Source organism: Babylonia areolata, chromosome 6, assembly GCF_041734735.1.
Source record: "Babylonia areolata isolate BAREFJ2019XMU chromosome 6, ASM4173473v1, whole genome shotgun sequence".
Classification (NCBI taxonomy): Eukaryota; Metazoa; Mollusca; class Gastropoda; order Neogastropoda; family Buccinidae; genus Babylonia; species Babylonia areolata.
This window is the reverse complement of record NC_134881.1, coordinates 12,694,168-12,706,434: the sequence shown is the minus strand read 5'-3', so window position 1 is coordinate 12,706,434 and position 12,267 is coordinate 12,694,168.

Below are 12,267 nucleotides of genomic sequence, written 5' to 3'. Positions count from 1 at the left end.
TCGTTTTTTTGTTTTTGTTTGTTTGTGTGTTGTTGTGGTTGTTGTTGTTTTTGGGGGGTTGTTGTTGTTAGTTGGTTGGGTTTTTTGTTGTTGTTGGTTTTTTTGTTTGTTTTTTTTTCCCCTTCTTCTTTTTCTCGAGTTGTTTTTAAATCAAGGGATGATAACATATACTAAGAGAACATGTGGGCTTACATGAACAGTGATCATTCAGCGAGATATTTTCGTTAATTATGTGAACTGGGGACCGACAGAAAACTTACTTTCTCAGTGCAGTAGGCAAACAAACACGGGCGCCAAAACACCAGAAACATGTGAGTAAAATAATCGTCTACAAACGAGATAAGCCCGTAAAGAAGGAAACTAGAAAAGTGTGGGAAACTGAGTAGGCCAAGGAAGTAAACGAGACAAGAAATCAGCACACACACACGCACGCACGCACGCACGCACGCACACACACACACACACACACACACACACACACACACACACACACACACACACAGAGAATAAATCAGTGAACAGGTAAACAAGAAAGTAATTAAGCGAGGGAAATAATTATTGTATGATGTTGTGTTACGTTTTGTAACAACAGATACATATCTGTGAATGAAATTGGCAGCTGTCCCTGGGGAGAGAGCACACTGCCGCTGAGCAATCCACCCACATGTCGGGGCCCATGTACAATTAAATGTATACCCCCTTTTTTTTTATATCAGCAAGTGTGTTTGTGTTTGGGGGAAGGGTCGGGGGGGGGGGGGGGGGGGGTTTTGCTGTCAGCAAAATTGTGGCACAAATCGATAAAGGGGTAGATTACGTGTAATTAAAAAGCATTCTACTGTAATCTACATGCACCCTGTGAATTTGATCAACAGTATAGTACCTTGTCTTCACATGGGGGTGGGGTGAGGGTTAAATATTTATATTTTACTTGCCGGATGTTTTCAAATGGTATACAATGTTGTGCAATACTTTATTGTCTTAATGTGTGCGCATGGGCGTGTGTGTGTGTCGTGGGGGTGGGGGTGGGGGTTTCGTCAGCTATTGTGAGTTCTTATCTGACTTGTTTTAGTGTATTGTATGGTACATATGTTCATTTTTATCTTGGTGTCTCCAGCGAGCCTATGATTGCACACGTTAATTTCCACGTGGATTAATAAAGTGTTTTTGAATTTGAATTAAATGTAATTAGTAGGTGATTCATATTTTTCTTTCTTTCACCTTGAAAATATTCAAAACAGTCAAAACACACACACAGCACAACACAACACATACGCGCGCACGTGCGCGCACGCGCACGCACGCACACACACACATACACACACACACACACACACACAAACACACACACACACACACATTCTATGCATCCTATCTTTTGCCTTTTCTCTTTGCTTATCATGTATGAATGATCTAGACACAGTCGTCAGGAAGCATACATATATTTTCACTATGTTATGTTTTATCTTTTCACCGTGTTTTCTGTTCCTCGGAAACTGTGTCAGAAATTATGCCACAAGCACTGACAAAACACGTAAGTCACAGCCACCAGCACTGACAAAACACGTAGGTCACAGCCACAAGCACTGACAAAACACGTAAGTCACAAGCACTGACAAAACACGTAAGTCACAGCCACAAGCACTGACAAAACACGTAAGTCACAGCCACCAGCACTGACAAAACACGTAGGTCACAGCCACAAGCAAAAACACGTAAGTCACAGCCACCAGCACTGACAAAACACGTAAGTCACAGCCACCAGCACTGACAAAACACGTAAGTCACAGCCACAAGCACTGACAAAACACGTAAGTCACAAGCACTGACAAAACACGTAAGTCACAAGAACTGACAAAACACGTAAGTCACAGCCACAAGCACTGACAAAACACGTAAGTCACAGCCACCAGCACTGACAAAACACGTAAGTCACAGCCACAAGCACTGACAAAACACGTAAGTCACAGCCACAAGCACTGACAAAACACGTAAGTCACAGCCACCAGCACTGACAAAACACGTAAGTCACAAGCACTGACAAAACACGTAAGTCACAGTCGCCAGCACTGATAAAACACGTACGTTACAGCCACCAGCACTGACAAAACACGTAAGTTACAGCCACAGGCACTGAGAAAACATGTAAGTCACAAGCACTGACAAAACACGTAGGTCACAAGCACTGACAAAACACGTCAGTCAAAGCCACAAGCACTGACAAAACACGTAAGTCACAGCCACCAGCACTGACAAAACACGTTGGTCACAGCCACAAGCACTGACAAAACACGTAAGTCACAGCCACCAGCACTGACAAAACACGTAAGTCACAGCCACCAGCACTGACAAAACACGTAAGTCACAAGCACTGACAAAACACGTAGGTCACAGCCACAAGCACTGACAAAACACGTAAGTCACAGCCACAAGCACTGACAAAACACGTAAGTCACAAGCACTGACAAAACACGTAAGTCACAGCCACAAGCACTGACAAAACACGTAAGTCACAGCCACCAGCACTGACAAAACACGTAAGTCACAAGCACTGACAAAACACGTAGGTCACAGCCAAATATAGACCCTTTTTTCATGTCAGCCTTTGGTGTTCATGAATTAATGCATTAATATTAATGATGTATAATGATTTAACTAGGTTATATTTTCTTTGGATTGTTAGCAAATTCAAGTTTTCATTTCTGCTAAATATGTTTCTTCTTCTCCCCCTCCCCCTGTAAGATATAGTACTTTCCTTTGATTTTTCCCTTTGTTCTTTCTGCAAACATGCATACTGTGTTGTATAACTTTTCGTCACAACAGATTTCTTTGTGTGAAATTCAACCTGCTGTCCCGGGGGAGAGCGCGTTGCCACATTGCAGCGTCCCCTCTCTCTCTCTCTCTCTCTCTCTCTCTCTCTCAGTGTCAGTCTGCCTGTGACCTTGAGGCATTCACACACTGAATCAGTTTTGATAAATGATAATGAATCAGTGGCGAATATAAACAGTGACGTGAATGATGTGATGCCTGTAAGAAATATGGAGAATGGTTTGCATGGGATACTTGATGAAGATGTAGATAGTGTGTATGTTAACTCAGAACGAGATGAAAACTTGGAATGCATGCGTGGGGATGGAGTGAGTGATTCAGATTCGAATGGAATCGGCGTGTCATTCTTACACTGGAATATTAATGGGTTGATGTCAAAACTAAATGAACAAAATGTTGTCTCCTATGTTAAATCGTTTGATATTGTGTGTCTTGTGGAAACGTTTGTAGAAAATGTGGAGTTATCTATCTTTAAGGATTTCAAAATATTTTGTAAACCAGCGATTCAGTTTACACGACAAGGAAGACGGTCAGGGGGGATAATTTGTTTCATCAAGAATAAACTTTTAGAATTTGTGCAAGAAATCGATTGTGAGTGTAATAATGTTATTATGTTTAACATTTCTAAAAGCCTTTTCGATCTACCAAAAGATATTTTATATTTTTGTACTTATATCCCACCGGAAAATTCCCCATACTATTCTTTCTTTGATGTTGACAATGGCATTAGCATGCTTGAAGAAGTTATGGTCGATGCTTTTTTTTAAATTCCCTGAAAAATATATATTCCTCAATGGTGACTTGAACAGCAGAACAGCAAACGTTGCTCAGAATCTGTCTGGTGATAGAAGTGCATATTTTTGTGTTAAAAGTGACTCGAGCTATGTTAGTAGATGTTCTGAAGACATCGTACTTAATAATTATGGTTAATTGTTATCAGTGAATATGTGCTCAGCTTTAGATTTATGTATTGCGAATGGTGTTTGTAATGGCGACCACCAAGGTCGTTTCACATACATCTCAGATACAGGAAACAGCGTTAACGACTATTTTTTTTATGTCTATTGATTTATATTCAATATTTTATTCATCAGCAAGTTTGTTTGTAGCTGAACGTATTGAGTCTGATCATCTCTCCTTGGAATTTCACATTAATTTTTTACAAGCCTTAAGCTTACTTTGAATAGAAATAAGAAAGCACAATTCATTGAAAAATTACGGTGGCAGGACGATGGTGCTCATGCTTTTTGTAGTTTGATAAACCAAGAAGAAAATTTACAAGCATTGGAAATAGCAATAAATCTTATTGATGATGACATAAATGGTGCTTTAAGTATGTTTAACAACTGCATTATGAAACAAGCAGAATATATGAAGAAGAAAATCATATTAAACGATAGTGACAGGAATAATAAGTGGTTCGATCAAGAATGTAAAATAGCTAAATCCAAAGCTAGAAAACTGTTAAGAGTTTTTCGAAAAACATTAAAAACCGAAGACAGCGTAGAATATTGTAAAGCACGAAGGGAATACAAGAACCTGTTAAAGAGAAAGAAAGAGACATATAATAAATCATTACTGACTAATTTGATTAGCTCCATGCATGATCAAATTGATTTTTGGCAAAATATACACAGAATTTTATGCAAGAGACCTCGTACAAGTAGCAACAATATTTCAGTTGGTGAATGGTATCAATACTTCAAAGAACTCTTAGAAAAAGATGTAGAAGGTGATGAAGATACTGAAATGATGAATGAAAATAGTTGCTTAGATAGTCCTGTCTCAAGAGATGAAGTTATTACAGCAATTAAAAAACATAAGAATGGAAAATCTGCTGGCCCAGATGGAATGATAGGAGAACTGTTTAAATATGGTAGTGATGTTATAGTTGAGTTTTTTGTTAAAATTTTCAATGCTTTGTTTGATAAGGGAGTGTATCCAAAAAAAAAAAAAAATGGACAGAATCTATCATTATTCCACTTTTTAAGAAAGGAGCAGTTGATGATCCTGGTAATTATAGAGGAATTTCCATGTGTGATATAAGTAGCAAAATGTACAGTTCAGTTATAAATAGCAGATTGCAAAAATGGGTAGAAGAGAACAATATCACCGGTGAATATCAAGCTGGCTTCAAAAAAGATTATTCAACTGTCGATCAGATGTTTACACTTGTAGCCATTATACAAAAACAGTTTTCATTAAATCGTAAATTGGACGTAGCCTTTATAGATTTTGAAAAAGCCTTTGATTCTGTTTCCAGAAAATTACTTTGGCCAATACTTCAAAAGAACGGAATCAAGGGTAAGTTGTATCGATGTATTAAGAGCATGTATAATGTTGTTAAGTCAAAAGTGAGATCTGGTAATGAATTTACAGACTATATTATATGTACACAAGGTGTTAAACAAGGAGATGCGTGTAGCCCTGTTCTTTTCTCATTATTCATAAACGAATTAGCTTTAGAAATAATTGCCAATGGAAGACATGGTGCAACGCTCTCTCCTGATGTTATTGAATTATTTATATTGTTACTTGCTGATGATATTGTTTTGGTGTCTGAAACCCCAGTTGGTCTTCAAACTCAATTGAATAACCTATACAATGCAGCTTCCAGACTTCAACTTCATGTTAATATGAAAAAGAGTAATATTGTGGTTTTCAGGAAGGGTGGTTATTTGGCAGCAAGAGAAAGATGGTATTTTAATGGTCAGCTCATGTCTATTGTGAATTGTTACAAATATCTTGGAATATTCTTTTCTACTCGCCTAAGCTTTACATGTGCCTGTCAGGACCTTGCAAGCAGAGCAAAAAATGCCTTGTTATGTATTTTGCATAAATTGTATATGTTGAATGATAATTCATTAATTGTGTTCTTAAAACTGTTTGACGCCCAAGTACAACCAGTTGCTCAGTATGGTGCTGAAATATGGGGTTTAGACAAAGCTGCTATATACATTTGCCTACAGGAAGATAAAATTACTATATTGAAAAACTTTATAAACCTTTCATAAGCGTTCAGTTCTTTTGGAAATTTCATATTATTTCTTGGATAGAAGCACTAACATAAATCATTCATGATAACCTTTAGCTGCATTGCTGCAGGACAGGGAATGGGGAAAGCCGACAATATAGGCCTAATGACTGATTGATTGGAGGGGGAAGGGGGGAGGGAAGAAGAAAAAATAATTAAGACATCACTAACACTAAATTATTCGTTGCTGGCAGAAAACCAGAGAAAGTCCAGTCAGTTGAAACAGTTAATTTGAATCAAAAGATGAGGAACTTACAATATCAAGCGTCGGAGATGCCAAACGATAACAAAAAAACAAAAAAAAAAGAAAAGCCGAACACCTTCAAATCTTCAAATTGGAAGGTCAGCCGTCATTACTGACTATTAATGACCTGTGTGCGCAGAGGCGTAAATACCTAACTAAAACCTAATTAGACCTATCTTTTCCTCCGGAGGGAGTGACAATGAGAAAGAGCATGTATACATACTCTCTCCCACCGTCACTCGCAGCGTCCCTCCGGGGAAAAAAAAAAAAAAAAAAAAAAGGGGGGGGGGGACTAAACTGTGATCTTGTTCAGCTCCCTCTTGAAAGCTGCCAAGGAGGGAGCCTCTGCTGCTGTTGCAGGCAGGGAGTTCCAGACGGGGATGGTTGATGGGAAAAAACTGTATTTATAAGGGTCAGTGACACCTCAAAACGATGTTCTTCACCAAACAAATTCATCATCAGATATGCGCATGTGAACAGACGAACATGTTCACAGTTGTGCACATTTGTTTTGTTTGTTTTTTCCGATCGAAGTGGATTTTTCTACAGAATTTTGCCAGAAACAACCCTTTTGTTGCCGTGGGTTCTTTTACGTGCGCTTAGAGCATGCTGCACACGGTTTATCGTCTCATCCGAATGGGGAACAAAACTGAAATATTTCATTCAACCTGTTTTACTGCAGACCGAAAGCAACACGTGTGTGTTTTTGTTTTTTTTTGTTGTTGTTGTTGTTTTGTTTTTTAAAGCAGATTGGAAAGACCATGAAATGAAACGAATGTGGCGAACGATCCTGCTTTTTCAACAGCTATTTTCGGCTCCCTTGTATTCTCTCTCTCTCTCTCTCTCTCTCTCTCTCTCTCTCTTTCTCTCTCTCTCTCTCTCTCTCTCTCTCTCTCTCTCTCTCTCTCTCTTTCTCTCTCTCTCTTTCCTCTTTCTCTCTCCCCCCTCTCTCTCCCCCCCCCTCTCTCTCTCTCCCTCTTTCCTCTTTCTCTCTCCCCCCTCTCTCTCTCTACCCCCTCTCTCTGTCTCTCCCCCCTCTCTCTCTCTCACTCTCTCCCCCTCTCTCTCTCTCCCTCTCTCTCTCTCCATATCTCTCCCCCGCTCTCTCTCTCTCCCCCTCTCTCTCTCCCTCTCTCTCTCTCCCTCTCTCTCTCTCTCTCTCTCTCTCCCCCTCTCTCTCTCTCTTTCATGTTATTCCGTTGCTTTTCTCTTCTTTTTTTTTGAAAAATAGATTTAACGTAACAGAAAAAAATGCCACGTAGGAAGACCCAGTCATTTTTTTCTCCAATACTTCCCCACCCATCCCGCCCCCGCCGCTTTTGAACGAAAACTCTCAGATGACATTGATAATAGTGACAGAAGTGATGTTGATGATCATGATGGTGTCAGTGGTGGTGTTCATGACAGTGATGGCAGTGATAGAAGTGATGTTGATGAACATGATGATGTTAGCGGTGGTGTTCATGACAGTGATGACAGTGATAGAAGTATTGTTGATGATCATGATGGTGACAGTGGCAGTGTTCATGACAGTGATGATAGTGACAGAAGTGATGTTGATGAACACGATGATGTCAGTGGCGATGTTCATGACAGTGATGGCAGTGATAGAAGTGATGTTGATGAACATGATGATGTCAGTGGCAGTGTTCATGACAGTGATGATAGTGACAGAAGTGATGTTGATTGTTGATGATCATGATGGTGTCAGTGGCAGTGTTCATGACAGTGATGACAGTGATAGAAGTATTGTTGATGATCATGATGGTGTCAGTGGCAGTGTTCATGACAGTGATGATAGTGACAGAAGTGATGTTGATGATCATGATGGTGTCAGTGGCAGTGTTCATGACAGTGATGATAGTGACAGAAGTGATAGTGATGATCATGATGGTGTCAATGGTAGTGTTCATGACAGTGATGATAGTGACAGTAGTGATGTTGATGAACATGATGATGTCAGCGGTGACAGAAGTGGTGTTGATGATGATGATGGTGTCAGTGGTGTTGTTCATGACAGTGATGACAGTGATAGAAGTGATGTTGATGATCATGAAGGTGTCAGTGGTAGTGTTCATGACAGTGATGATAGTGACAGAAGTGGTGTTGATGATCATGATGGTGTCAGTGGCAGTGTTCATGACAGTGATGGTAGTGACAGAAGTGATGTTGATGATCATGATGGTGTCAGTGGTAGTGTTCATGACAGTGATGATAGTGACAAAATTGATGTTGATTATCATGATTGTGTCAGTGGTGGTGTTCATGACAGTGATGATAGTGACAGAAGTGATGTTGATGAACATGATGGTGTCAGTGGTGGTGTTCATGACAGTGATGGAGGTGATGTTGATGATGATGATGGTGTCAGTGGCGGTGTTCATGACAGTGATGATAGTGACAGAAGTGGTGTTGATGATCATGATGGTGTCAGTGGCAGTGTTCATGACAGTGATGATAGTGATATAAGTAAAGTTGATGATCATGATGGCGTCAGTGGCGGCATTCATGACAGTGATGATAGTGACACTGACAGAAGTGGTGTTGATGATCATGATGGTGTCAGTGGTGGTGTTCATGACAGTGATGGAAGTGATGTTGATGATCATGATGGTGTCAGTGGTAGTGTTCATGACAGTGATGATAGTGACAGAAGTGGTGTTGATGATCATGATGGTGTCAGTGGTAGTGTTCATGACAGTGATGATAGTGACAGAAGTGGTGTTGATGAACATGATGATGTCAGTGGCGGTATTCATGACAATGATGATAGTGATGGAAGTGGTGTTGATGACCATGATGATGTCAGTGGTAGTGTTCATGACAGTGTTGATAGTGACAGAATTGATGCTGATGATCATGATGGTGTCAGTGGTAGTGTTCATGACAGTGCTGATAGTGACAGAATTGATGCTGATGATCATGATGGTGTTAGTGGTAGTGTTCATGACAGTGATGGCAGTGACAGAAGTGGTGTTGATGATCATGATGGTGTCAGTGGTAGTGTTCATGACAGTGATGATAGTGATAGAAGTGGTGTTGATGATCATGATGATGTCAGTGGCAGTGTTCATGACAGTGATGATAGTGACAGAAGTGGTGTTGATGATCATGATGGTGTCAGTGGTGGTGTTCATGACAGTGATGGAGGTGATGTTGATGATCATGATGATGTCAGTGGCAGTGTTCATGACAGTGATGATAGTGACACTGACAGAAGTGGTGTTGATGATCATGATGGTGTCAGTGGCAGTGTTCATGACAGTGATGATAGTGATGGAAGTGATGTTGATGATCATGATGGTGTCAGTGGCAGTGTTCATGACAGTGATGATAGTGATATAAGTAAAGTTGATGATCATGATGGCGTCAGTGGCGGCATTCATGACAGTGATGATAGTGACACTGACAGAAGTGGTGTTGATGATCATGATGGTGTCAGTGGTGGTGTTCATGACAGTGCTGATAATGACAGAATTGATGTTGATGAACATGATGATGTCAGTGGCGGTGTTCATGACAGTGATGATAGTGACAGAAGTGATGTTGATGATCATGATGGTGTCAGTGGTGGTGTTCATGACAGTGATGATAGTGACGGAAGTGGTGTTGATGATCATGATTGTGTCAGTGGTGGGGTTCATAACATTTATGACAGTGATAGAAGTGATGTTGATGATCATGACTGTGTCAGTAATGGTGGTAGTGAATGTAAAGTTGGTGACAGTGGTGATGTTTATGATAGTAATGAGTGTGTTGAAAAGCGGTGATGATGATTGTGTTGATTGTGCCAGTGGATAGTTGACAACCAGGTTGATTGTGTTGATGGTGGTGTTGATTATCATGTTGACTGTGTTGATCTTGGGGTTGATGACCATTATGATTGTGTTGATGGTGGTGTGGATGATGATGATAACGCTGATGATAACGTAGAGGACCACGATGATTGTACTGATGGCGGTGTAGATGATCACGGAGCTGTTTATGATTATACAAGTGGTGGTGTTGATGATTGTGTTGATGGTGGTGATTGTGTTGATGATTATGATGAGTGTTTTGGTGGCAGTGCTGATGAACCTGAGGATTGCAAAGATGGTGATTTCGATGATCTAGACTATTTTGATCGGGGTACTGATTGTGATGATGGTGGCAGATACATTATGAATGACTGTGATGTTAATGTTGAGAGCGGGTTTTTTTGTTGTTGTTGTTGGTTTTTTGTTTGTTTGTTTGTTTTTTTGTTTTGTTTTTGTTTTTGTTTTTATTACTTTGAAGGATGTATTGATAGTAGGGTTGATGAGCATGATTTATATGATCGTGCTTCAAGAGCAGCATTTGCATTACTGAGGACAACCAGCCAACTTAATTTTCCTGTCGATTTTTAATCATTGATTTATTTGATTAGACAGTTCTTCCTATACTTACATATGGTTGCGAAATTTGGGGGTTTGATATTTCTGAAATAGTGGAAAAATTGCAATTAAAATTTTATAAACTAGTTCTAAAACTAAGACAATCCACCCCATCATTTATGGTTTTTGGTGAAACTGGTAAACTTCCTGTGTCTGTCTCTGTTAGATCCAGAATACTAGTGTTTTGGTTTAGGCTTGTTACAAATCAAAGGTCTAAACTGTCTTCGGTTGTTTATAGATGTCTCTTCAGTCTATACAATGATAATGTACATCAGAACCAATAGTTGAAAAGTATTCATACTGTCTTGAATGAAATTGGATGAAGTTGTTTCTGGTTGAACCAACGCAGTTTTGATGTACATCCTACATGGTTCAAAGAGAAAGTAAAACGTTGTTTAAAGGATGAGTTTTTGCAAGATTGGTATAGACATGTCGATAACGATAGTATGTATATTAATTACAGGATGTTTAAACCAAAGTTTGGCCAAGATGCTTATTTTACAGTGTTACCAAATAATTGTGTAATTGAGTTAGTTAGGTTTAGAACAACTAATAATCCTTTGCCTGTTAATAGACTGCGGTTTGACAGTTTACTCAGAAATGAAAGAATATGTGATAAATGTTCCACAAACGGCATCGCTGATGAGTTTCACTGTTTGTTTGTGTGCCCATTTTTTTTGAAAGCATCAGACAAAAATGTTTATCAAGGTATTCTAGAATCCGCCCAAACTCCATTAAATTCCACCTATTATTTTCTGTGGAAAAAAAAACAAACAAAAACAAAAGTATACTGTTACAACTTAAATCCTTGGTTTCTGCTATACGTAGCTCTTTTTTTAAATCAATGTTTTGTCCATTGATACCTTTTTTTTTTAATTGACTTTTTTGCTGTTTTTTTGTTTGTTTGTATTATGAGTGAAATAGTACTTGTCAATGTGTATATTAAGTGACTGAACGAATGAGCCTACTTCTTGTTTTTGGCATCACTCTTTTTGTATTTATTGGATATGTGTAAAAAGGTTAAACGTATGTAATGTTTCAATGCCGCCCAGGAAATAAACTCCTTGCCTTGCCTTGCCTCGCCTTGAAAAAATTACCGCACCAATCACCATTTAATTGTGAATGTCACTCACACACACACACACACACACACACACACACACACACACACACACACACACACACACACACCACACCACACCACACCACACACACACACACACACACACACACACACACACCACACACACACACACCACCACCACCACCACCACCACCACACTACACACACCCACACGCACACGCACACACACACACACACGCACACCACACACACACACACGCACACACACACATTCACACACACACACACACACACACACACACACACACACACACAGAGTTATGTCACTCGCATTTGAACCTAGTGCAAATTTGAACCTGTACATTCCCTAGTCTGAAGCGTTTCCTTCAGTGTGGAGTGGGGTGTGGAGTGAGCGGGGTAGCTGTGGAATGTGATGTCATTGCAGTTCCCCTCGGCTTGTGGCAATGTCACTGACAGACCCTGTACCAAGACCTAAGTCCGTGCGTCAAGGTCAAAAATGTATATATATATATATATATATATATATATATATATATATATATATATATATATATATATATATATATATATATATATATAATTATACATATATAGTTTTATTGCGGGTGGGGGAGAGAGGGCTCGGTTCGGGTGTCACGGGTATGAG